The 12135-nt window shown below is 41.6% G+C and overlaps 1 protein-coding gene across 3 annotated transcripts in view; it reads right to left on the bottom strand.

Moving 5' to 3' along the window:
* LOC150077559 (uncharacterized) overlaps positions 1–12135 on the bottom strand; it is a 536301-nt gene that overhangs the window by 343399 nt on the left and 180767 nt on the right. The gene's annotated exons all lie outside the window — the stretch shown is intronic.

Genomic DNA, 12135 nt, shown 5'->3' with positions numbered 1-12135 from the left:
AGGCTACTAGTGACGGTCGTGTTCAAAGTCGCTAAGTGGATTTTTCTTATTTATTGATTTGAAATTATTGTTTTTATAAAACTTTTGATTTAAATTTAGCAGTATAACATTATTTTGTGATTTTTTGATTAATTTGGTGTATTTATTCTTTACTCGGCCTTGTAAAAGTATCGGTAAGGGTTTCCACGTGTTTGTAACTACCATTCGTAACTACCGCTACCGTTAGTAACTTTCCCGCCATTGTGATACCGTACTAGACATACCGTACGTCATATACCGTACTAGATAGCGTTAGTTGAACTTCGTTAGCAGTTAAATTGTACGTTTAAATAAATACATATAACGACTTAGATTACAAACGTAATATAATTAATAACATAACATAATTAATTAATAAATTAATAGAATCATGACTCAGACCAGAGCAGCAAAGCAAAAGGCTCAAGCTAATGGAACTGCTGTGGCTCAGAGCAGAACTGAGGGGGGCAGTTGTCCTCTGACTCACAGCCTTATAAAATGCACTGTTTGCTTGATGTTTGCAGAGCAATCGGGTACGGGACATGATACTGCCAAGGGGGATGTCTTTGTGTGTGCGCGATACAAGGAGTGTATCGATATCAGGCAACAACTCGGCGTTCTTGTGGGCCTATATGAGAGCTTGAAGGACAGGGTGGATGCCCTCGAAGAAACTAAATTGAGGAGCCCATCAAGCTCTCAGCTGCCCACATCAACGCCAGAGCTTGCACCTGGGCATCGCGTGACACAGAGACAACCCCCAAGGCAGAATGCGCTGGTCCCGAAGGAACTAGTAGTTGTTGGTGACTCTATTGTCAGGGAAACGGGGAACATGCTTTGTAAAAAAGATAGGTGGAACAGGACCAGGGTATGTCTGCCAGGGGCAAAGGTTGATGACGTTGTAGAGCGAATATCATCTTTTAAGGGCACAAAAGGTGATATAGTTGTACACGTTGGCACTAATAATATTAAGAGTAGGAGACCGGCAGAATTACTTAACAAGTACAGGTCACTGTTGAACAAAAGCCGAGAATTAGGGTTGAATTTGAAAGTGTCTGCAATTCTGCCCAGACACGATAGGAGGGAGTATATGATCAGAGCCTTGTCGATCAATTCGGCCCTGGAAAGATTGTGCAAGGCTCAAGGGGTAGAATTTTTTTCAGCCTGGACTGTACTTGTTAACAGGAGAGATTGCTTCTACAGTGCTGGGATACACTTAAATAGAAAGGGTGCAAGAATATTTGCTGATGCTATCGAGGCAGTGTTAGGTGGGTCGGAAAACTGCTAGCTTGGGGGGAGACAAAGACCAATAGATTGACAGTAGCCACTGGCAGAGGTGAAAGAGATTCTTGCACTGCTTCTATTAGAATGAGCAGAAGCCTGAAAAACAAGATGCATGGTATTTCAGAGACTGCTGGGAGCCATTGCGGTACAAGTAAACACATGGGTTGTGTTAGGGTAGCTAAGAATAGAAACAGGTGCAGGTATACTTGCGTGTACACCAATGCTAGGAGTTTAGTAAATAAATTTGATGAATTTGAGGTATTGCTCAAAACATCGAAGGCAGATATTGTTGGGATATCAGAGACGTGGTGTCACACAGATATAAGGGATGCAGAACTGCAATTTGGGGAGTACAACGTCTACAGAAAGGATAGACAGGATAGGAGGGGGGGAGGGGTTATGTATTAGTTAAGAAACACATAAAAACCAAGGAAGTGAAGCCAGTCGACATCGCTGGACAGTGCAGTGTGGAGTCAGTTTGGTGTGACATAAACATTGGGAGATCAAAATTGAGAGTAGGAGTGTGCTATAGGCCTAATGACTCTGATGAGTATAATAAGGAACTGTACAGGGAAATAGAGTGGGCCGGTAAATCAGAGTGTCTTATAATGGGAGATTTTAATTTCCCAGATATTGACTGGAATTTGGGGGCTGGTTACTCACACACTAGCAGGGCTTTTGTGGATTTATTGGATGATTGTTTTCTACATCAGCATGTTCGGGAGGCAACTAGAGGGAGTAGTACTCTTGATTTGATTATCAGCAGTGATTCTTCATGCATTAAGAATCTGCAGATAAATGAACCACTAGGTGGCAGTGATCACAGTGTGCTGAAGTGGGATTTACTCAAAGAGGTAACTACCATTAGGGGTAAAGGGAAGGGTTATTGCTTCCGTAAAGGCGACTACGATGGACTGAGACAGTATTTAAATTCTATACAGTGGGACCAACTGATGATGTTACCAACAGCAAATTCAAAATGGGAAGCATTCAAAGAACTTATCTTGGAAGCTACTAGGCTTTACATACCAACTAAGAAATATTGTTCAAGGTTTAGGCCAAAATGGATGTCAGATGAACTAATGACGCATATGGCAGAGAAGAAAAATCCATGGGATACATACAAATTAACACATGACACAGAAGCCTATGATAGATACAAGTTGATATGCAACCAAGTTACAAAGGAGGTTAGGCAGGCGAAGGCAGATAACGAGAAATCCTTGGCAAGGGATGCAAAGAGTTCTTTACTTATGTAAACTCTAGAAGGAAGGGGATGAATCAGATTGGTCCACTTGATATTGATGGATCAAGTGTTGATGATCCTGCTCAGGTAGCCAACAAACTAAATGAATATTTTGCATCGACATTCACACATGAGGAGTTATTCAGCGAGGGGAATGCCAGAGGTGTATTCAACTCTAGCAGTAAGCTACAGAATCTTGAAATAACTGGGAGTAAAGTGGAGGAGAAACTGTTGAAGATAAACACAAGAAAGGCACCCGGGGTGGATGGGATCTATCACGTTATATTAAAGGAGGCAGCAAAGGAAGTAAGCAAACGCTTAGCCATAATTATGAGAGCTTCCTTGGACTCAGGGGAGGTACCCATACACTGGAAATGTGCAAATGTGACCCCAATTCACAAAGGAGGATAAAAGGCTGACACAAGTAATTATAGACCTGTGAGCTTAACTTCTGTTCCAGGAAAATTAATGGAGGCACTGGTTAAAGAAGCACTGCAGGATCATTTAGACAAGACTTCAGTTATAGCTCAGACACAGCATGGTTTTGTTAAGGGGAAGTCTTGCCTGACCAACTTGATTGGATACTATGATGCAGTCACAAAAGAACTGGATGCAGGGAATAACTTTGATATTATATACTTGGATCTTAGAAAGGCTTTTGATACTGTTGCACATGGAAGACTGCTACACAAATTGGAGCAGTGTGACATTGGAGGCAAATTGCTGCTATGGATAAAGGGGTGGTTGAGGGGGAGAAGACAGAGAGTGGTAATCAATGGACACTGCTCATCGTGGACTGATGTTATTAGTGGAGTCCCTCAGGGCTCAGTGTTGGGTCCATTATTGTTTTCTGTATTTATAAATGATATTGATGATGGTATATCGGGCTTAATGTCCAAGTTTGCAGACGATACAAAGGTTGGCAGGGTTGTCAAGGACACTACGGACACTATGCTGCTGCAACAGGATCTGGAAAGGTTGAGCAGATGGGCTGTGAGGTGGCAAATGAAATTTAACATTGACAAATGTAAAGTACTACACATGGGAAACAGCAACCCCAGAGCAACGTATCAACTCTGTGGTACTACACTGACAGTGGTAGAGAATGAAAGGGACTTGGGGGTGGTTGTGCAGGCAGATATGAAGTTCTCTGAGCAGTGCAGACGGGCTGCAAGAGTAGCTCATGGAGTATTGTCAATGATATACAGGAATTTTTCCAGCAGGGATAAGGAGGTGATTATTCCATTGTATAAGGCGATGGTCAGGCCACACCTAGAGTACTGTATACAGGTCTGGAGGCCTCATTTCAAGAAGGATGTAGAGCTGCTGGAACGAGTACAGAGAAGGGCAACAAGATTAGTGAATGGAACAAAGGGGTGCTCTTACGAAGAAAGGCTTAAGTTTTGCAAATTACAGTGTCTGGAGACTAGGCACCAGCGAGGTGATCTGATAGAGGTGTATAAAGCCTTGAATGGTTTAAGCATGCTCAATGCTGATGGGATTCTTCCTCTAGCTCAGAAAAATCACCTGAGAGGGCATAAATTCAAATTGAGGAAAGACAGATGTAGGATAGACGTGCGGAAATTTGCCTTTACCCAGCGGGTGGTTGGTTGGTGGAACAGACTTCCATCCCTTGTGGTGGAGGTTGATAGCCTAAATAAGTTTAAGGCTCAGCTGGACAGGTATTTTGAACGAACAGAGGGGTGAAGTGGAAGTGGGTTTTTTTTTTTTTTTTTTGGCTGATGCTGCATAAGCTTGCTTTCTTGCATCAAATGCCTCTACTAATGCTAATGCTAAGTACTAGGTGGTAGATGACTCTCATCAACCGGTGAAATACCACCACTTTGCTTATTGGAAGCTTTAAGTGGTGGAACCCATGTTTAGTCTCTAGAGCCAAGTTCCGGTCAACCCTTCCCTATCTCTTCCATCATGCAGTATGATTGATGACTTTTGAGGTTATGATGAACGTCGTGGCGAGATCCAATATTCCTTACATTTCGAGGGTACAGCTCTAAAACGGTGTTCACAGGCCAGCTGCTAGTCAGTACACCGGAACGAACCTATTGGTAACTCTCTAGGAGGCTTCCAGATCAGCTAGTGTATAATCTTGCTCCAGATAATGACTAGAGAGAGTTCGAGTAGGGTGTATGCGGGAGAGCATTGTCGAGGCCACGTTATGTCAAGGATCTGGGTATATTCTTACCACGTGTACGCCATATCCAAAAATTTCATTACTTCATACAGCATGTCCCACCTACTTTTTCTTACTATTGAATACACCATGAATTGTCAAACTAATAGAGCAAGCTTATCTGCGAAAAGATCTAAACTTCCCAAGGACTTCCTAATTCATTTCACAAATATACGGGGTCTCAATTCTAATCTCAACGATGTCCATTTCCACTTGCAGTCTGCCAAACCCCATGTACTTTTTCTGACAGAATCTCAGTTATTGGCTGATTCAATTAGTGCTCATCTCAGATGCCCAAATTATTCGCTGTACGATTCCTTTCGCCTCAAAGGTGGCACATGTGCATATGTCCGTTCTGATATTCCCTGTCAGAGACTTGGCAATTTGGAATCTCCTCTCTTTGATCTTCTCTTTCTTAAAATCTCTCTACCTCACTGTGTAAAATTCATCTGTTGTCTCTACCGTTCTCCCAACTCCACTAATCACTTGAAGCTCTTTGACTTCCTCTCTTTGCAATTTGACTTTCTCCAGTCCAACTTTCCTAACAGTGAGGTAATTTTCCTTTGTGATTTTAATGTTCACAACAGCAGCTGGCTTCCGTTTTCTAGTCACACCGACCCATCAGGTCGAGATTCTGAGGCTTTTGCAATTACTAATGACTAGCACAGATTGTTCATTTACCTACAAGAATACCGGACAATCCTAATCATACGGCCAATATGCTTGATCTTTTTCTCACAAACAACCCTTCTAAGTACACGGTCGAAGTGAGAGGTCCTTTAGGCACTTCAGATCACAACTTGGTGATTGTCTCTTCTCCAATGGAACCTTTATCTCATGGCTATTCCCAACCTCGTGTTGTTTGGTATTACAAGAATGCAAAATGGGATGACCTGCGAGACTTCTTTTCTTCTTTTCCTTGGTCGGATTACAGTTTCCAAACTTCTGATGTCAACGTTTGCTCAGATCGTGTCAGCGAAATTATTCTTACAGGAATGGAATCCTTTATCCCACACTCACTTTAAAATCTCGTCCTTTATCTAAACCTCGGTTTTCCAATAAATGTGCTAAGGCTGTTCAAGAGAAGAATGTTGCCTATCGTAATTGGCTTGTTTCTAATTCTTCAGTTTCATTTTCTGCCTACACCAAAGCTCGCAAAAATTGTAGAGCAGTCATTAATCAGTCCAAACTAGAGTTTGAACAGGATAAGAGTAAAAAACTTTCTTCTTGCCCTAATGGTGGCCGAGCATTCTGGTCTCTTGCCAAAGCTATTGGCCGCAACTTTTGCCCATCTCTGCTCCCACCTCTGTCCAAACCAAATGGTTCTGTTGTTATTTCAGCCAAGGATAAAGCTGACCTTCTAGCATCCCATTTTTCTTCCAGCTCATGTATCAATGATCTTGGTAAAACACCTCCCACCATTCCCAACACGGTTCCTTCAATGCCTCCTGTGGTCTTCCATCAAAAGGATATCAGATTTTTTTTTTTTTTTTTTTGGTAGTTGTTGGCGCATCGGCTTCTGTGGCCATAGTGCACCTCCCAAGGTTTTTGCAGTACTTTGATCCAAGCCCAAGGCGGGATTCGAACCCGTGACCTTTGGGTTGCCAGGCAGGCACTTTACCCACCTGGCTAGCCCGGTTGGCCAAAGGAATATCAGAAGGATTTTGATGAATCTTGATGCTAAGAAAGCTCCAGGTCCTGATGGTATTTCTCCACTTGTTCCCAAAACCTGTGCTCCTGAACTTACTCCTATTCTTTGCCGCCTTTTTTCACTTTCTTATTCCAAAGGTGTTTTTCCTTCTGCTTGGAAATTTGCTCATATCCAGCCAGTTCCTAAAAAGGGTGACAAATCCCTCCCATCCAATTATCGACCCATTGCAATTACTTCTACTCTTTCTAAAGTAATGGAGAAATCAATTAACCGCCAACTCTTAAACTACCTAGAAACCTTCCGTCTGATCAATGATCGCCAGTATGGATTCCGTCAGTGTCGATCCACTGGTGATATTTTGGCTTATGTTACCCATTTATGGACTAATTCAATGGAAAGGTTCGGTGAAACACAAGTAGTTGCTCTTGACATCTCAAAGGCTTTCGATCGTGTTTGGCATAAAGGTCTTCTAAACAAGCTTCCATCTTATGGAAGCTTGTTTATGGTGTCCCCCAAGGTTCAGTTCTTTCCCCCACTCTTTTCCTCTTGTATATTAATGACCTTCTTCCATTGACTGGAAATCCTATCCATAGTTTTGCTGATGATAGCCCATTGCATTCCACTTTCCATTTTGAGAAACCTTTTCCTGCTCATACAGCTTCACCTTCTCGAAAATCTGCTACCAATTCCTTAAATGCCGATCTCCAGGTAATTCTCCAGTGGGGCAAAGACAACTTAGTTGATTTGAACCCTTCTAAAACTCAGTCTTGTCTTATATCTCGCAAAAAGGATTCTTCTGCTCCTATGCTTATCTTTAGTGACACTCCGATTTCTAGGCAAAACGATATATCTCTTTTGGGGATTATCCTGACTTCTAATCTCTCTTTGCACAAGCACATTACAAATATTGCTTCTTCTGCATCTAAAAAAGTTGGTTTTCTCTTTCGCTCTCGGCGTTACTTTTCTTCCAAACAGCTGCTCACTCTGTATAAATCGCAAATCCGCCCTGCCATGGAATATTGTTCCCACATCTGGGGTGGTGCCCCCAAAACCTCTCTCAGGCTTCTTGATTCCATACAGAAGAGGGCAGTGAGGTTAATTAATGATTCATCTCTAACAGAGTCTCTCCACTCGCTTTCTCATAGACGTACTGTTTCTGCTGCATGCCTCTTCTACAGATACTTCCATGGGCACTGTTCTTTTGAATTGGCTTCTATAATTCCCGCTCTCTCTTTCAAAACAGTCCGAACACGTGCCGCCACCAGTCAACATCCATTTTCTGTCCAGCTTCAAACCCACAGAACCAACTTTTCATCTTCCTCATTTATTCATTCAACTGCCGTTTTCTGGAACAACCTTCCTTCATACGTATTTCCTGAAAATTACAATCTACAGAAGTTCAAGTCCAATGTCAACAAATATCTTCTTTCGTCTTTTCAACCTCCAACCCAAGCACGGTACTAAGTATTATAGGTTCTAATACCTCTCGTGTTTGGGGTTCAGATAAAAAAAACTCCATAAACTCAATGAATTTATGGAGAACGCTTCCCAGACAGACATGTACCGGACCACTGTTTTTTTGTGCGTGTGCATCAAAATTTGTGCAATTATGGGTCATTTAGAGATAACAGGAGTAGTGCGGGCAGAAATCGTTTGACACGAACTCCCGCCATGGAAAAAAGTGTGTTGAATGCCGTCTAGAATAATCCTACTACCAGCACACGTGCCGTTGCCTCTGCCTTACGAGTGTCTCGTTGCAGTGTACAGCATGTCTGGCGCAAATGATTCCTTACACCTTTTCATCTCCAAAGGGTTCAATTACTGCTCCCCTAAGATCATCCTGCATGTGTGGCTTTTGCGCAGTGGTTTCTCCAAGAAAGTGTTCAAGACTTTGAATTTTCCAGTCTAAGTTTTGTTCACGGAGGAGGCTTATTTCACTCGGGAAGGCTTATTCAATCAGCACAATGTTCGTGTGGGCTCACGACAGCCCACATGGTGTGCGACCCATGCAGCACTACATCGCTTTGCAATAAATGTGTGGGCAGGTATGGTCGGTGACTGTTTAGTCGGTCCATACCTGTGACCATCCCGCATGAACTCCGCTAAATATCGGATCTTTCTTGAACAAGTTCTACCAGGGTTACTTGACAATGTTCAAGCAAATGTGAGATGCAACATTTGGTTTCAACATGACGGGGCACCTGCTCATTATGGAAGGTGTGTTCATGACCATTTGAACAGGCGTTTTGGGCGTCAATGGATTGGCCGTGGTGGACCTGTTGCCTGGCCCCCACGCTCAATTGATTTATCGAGCCTTGATTTCTTTCTGTGAGGGGCCCCCAAATATATCGTGTATGAATCGCCTGTGGAGACAGAAATGGATCTCGTGGCGAGACTCGTCTGCACTGCTGCTACTGTCAAAGAAACTCCGGGGGTGTTCAACCGTGTCCGCCAATCCATGCTGTGTCGGTGTCACGCATGCATCACGTCTTATGGTGGAACCTTGGAGCATCTGTTGTAACATCATGAAATGCATCCATCTCGTACTCCATTGTTAATATTATGTCAAATAAATATTTGCCACTAATTACTGTCTTGTGTATTTCTGCTTCTACTTTCCCGTGACGTTTCCGGTTATGGGTTCCTATGCGATTCACATTCCTTTAGATGTTACCTACCTCCCATAAACGTTTGTACCAATATTTTTGAAACACCCTGTATTTCAGATAATGTATGTTGATTTAATTTTCTTCCTCTTCATTGCTGCTAAGCACACTCAAACGAGAACATTTTCTCTGCTGCAGAATATCTTCACCTTCTGAACTTTCTTCTGAAGCATCTAAATTTCGTGTATCTTATGCTCTCTTAATAAAATATCAGTAATCTGGGACTGTTTGCTTTTGCTTGATAGATCTTTGTAAATTGCATGGTACGCTCCCTTTTGAACTTTGCGTTCCTTTCCACTGAAGGTTCTTCATTCCAAAAGTAAGATTCTAATTGATCGGCTAAGTTTATGCCTTCCCGTATGTTTTTTGGTGTAAAATTTGGAACTTCAGAATTTTCATCTGCATCATCATCATCCTCTGAATTGATTTGGTTTACTTCCAATGCCATTTCCACCAAATCCGCTTTGCCAGTCTCTTTTTCTACTGTTAATTCTGTAACATCTTCAGTAATCATATCATCAAAACCTTTCCCTCCGACCAACTTAGCAAGTTCTACTATCGCACCGATTCTGTTTTCTGCTGGTTCAACCATATTTCCTGAATGAACTGATTCTGGCCATACATTTTTCCAACATGTGTTGACGGTGCCCTCGTGGGTAGCACAGTTGATAGGATCGCCATATTCCCCACACCGGATGGAAAAGACCCAAGTTTGAATCCCATCGATAATGATAGAAATTTTTATGGGTCTTTTTCACAATGTGGTAGAGATAGTCTGTCTCAGGCGAGTGTAGCATGGTTTATACTGGAAACTTGTATTTTTCCTCCAGCAAAACAGAAAATCTACCTCAGAACACAATTTACAGACAATATACACAGAGCAATGTGGCCTTAGTTGCTGATGCTCCTATAAACCCAATAACAACGTGTTGATGGTTTTACTTCTTTGAGCGATAAAGCTATGAATAGAGCCACGCCTCCATTACTTCAATAGATTTGGAATGAAGTTGTTTACAAAATACGTAGATATAATGCCATGATCTATTGGCTGAATTAAAGAAGTTGTAATAGGTGGTAGGAATATTACTTCAACATTTTAGATGACAAATCTTTTGGATGGCCTGGCCCGTTATCCAATAGTAATAAAACTTTCAAATCTAGATTTTTCTGCTTTAAATAGTTTTCCACAGATGGCACAAAACAATTTAGAAACCATTCTTTAAATAAGTCGGCAGTTAACCCAAATTATACCTAAGTTCATTAGGCATAATTTAGGGCTGGAATTATTCCAATATGGTTTTTAAGAACAAAGCTTAGTAATACATAAATGATCAAATAAAAACCAACATAACTTTACAAAAACCTTAAAAGTCACGACCTGCACGCTTTGAAGTTACATTTTTTTTGGTTTCAAATAATCATAAGTTCAATAGCATACCACTTAGACCCATAGTCTCATTTACAGGCAGTCCCACATATGCACTACTGATTTCTTAGCCAAATTATTATCTCCATTAGTAGGACTTACCGAATTTAGTGTTAAAGACAGCAAAGACTGTTCATTTTATAAGAAGCCAACGCATAGAAGAGAATGAAATTATGATATCTTTCGATGTGACATCTTTATTTACATGTATTCCGATTGACTATGGAGTGCGTTGTGCACACATGACTTTACAGAGAGATACTACCCTAAATACTAGAACACAATTAAATTTAGAGGATATTGAGAAAGGTATAGAATTATGCCTCTCAAGCACCACTATGGTGTTTGATAATACTTCCCATGTATAAGCAGGTTAACGGTACAGCCATGGGCTCTCCCATTAGCGCAATTATAGCTAATTTAGCTATGGAGGAGCTCGAGGCTAGAATATTTAATGTTAGTGTTCTCACTATGCGTCCCTGGAAAAGATACTTAGATGATACGTTTTCAATTATTCAAAAGGGGAGTGAAGATCAGGTGTTGAATATTTTAAATGGCTTCTCCCCATTCATACAATTTACCTCAGAGGTAGAAGAAGGAGTTTTGCCATTCCTAGATGTGTTGGTCTGTAAGGAAGACCAACAACTAAAGACTAAGGTCTATAGGAAATCGATGTGTAAAGGTCAATATTCACACTACAATTCAGCTCAAGCCAGCCATCATAGGAACAGTGTGGTTAGAACATTAGTTGACAGGGCAAAATCACACTGTAGTACCTCCGAGGATAGGAAGGTAGAGTATGAATGTCACGGCAGATCTTACAAAATATGGTTACCCCCAGAGGATTATAGAAAAATATATTAAAGGAAATCAGAGGAGAGGTGAATCTTTTACGCCAGTATCCACTGCATACATTCCCTACTGTCCAGGTCTAACCGAGCATATAACTAGAGTACTAAGAAATTATCAGACGCGTTATGTGCAGCTTCCGGGGCGGAGGCTGCACACAATCGTATCACAAGTAAAGGAGAATCTATATAATTATCTAATCTATATACGACCATCTAATACTATATACGACCCCACTTGCATTCAAAAAGAGAATGCAAGTGGGGTCGTATATAGTATTAGATGCCCGGATTGTGGGGAGTGTTATGTAGAGGAAACAAAACGTTGTCTCAAAGATCGTCTTGGGGAGCACACTAAGGCATTAAGAAATGTGGAGTATGGTAAGTCCACCGTGGCCGAGCATTTTTGGGAGAAGCAGCACCAGATCTCCCCGGACGATGCTATCATCACTGATCGGGCGCATAAGTTCTGGGACCACAAGTGGCTTGAGAGTTTGCGGATCTGTTCCACAGTGAACATTAATAGAGATAGCGGAATGCGGATCCATCCCCTCTTTGAGGCTATTATCCTCAGAAGGGATGAACGGTTCCATATGACCCACTCCCGATTCCGTAACACTAGAGAACGGAACGCGTGGGAATGAAACACATGATGAGTACCGTGAACCTGCTGGTATTTAAAGATGCACCGCAGACCAAAGAAAATACTGCTGAAGAAGAAGGCAGGAGCCTTCGAAAGCTATGGTTTTATCGCTTTTAATTTAGTATATTTTAATATGTTTTATTATTCTTAACCCAGTATATTTTA

This window comes from Mastigoproctus giganteus, chromosome 12 (assembly GCF_048544385.1).
Source record: "Mastigoproctus giganteus isolate SK-2022 chromosome 12, ASM4854438v1, whole genome shotgun sequence".
NCBI lineage: Eukaryota > Metazoa > Arthropoda > Arachnida > Uropygi > Thelyphonidae > Mastigoproctus > Mastigoproctus giganteus.
This window is presented reverse-complemented; position numbering and strand designations above follow the sequence as displayed.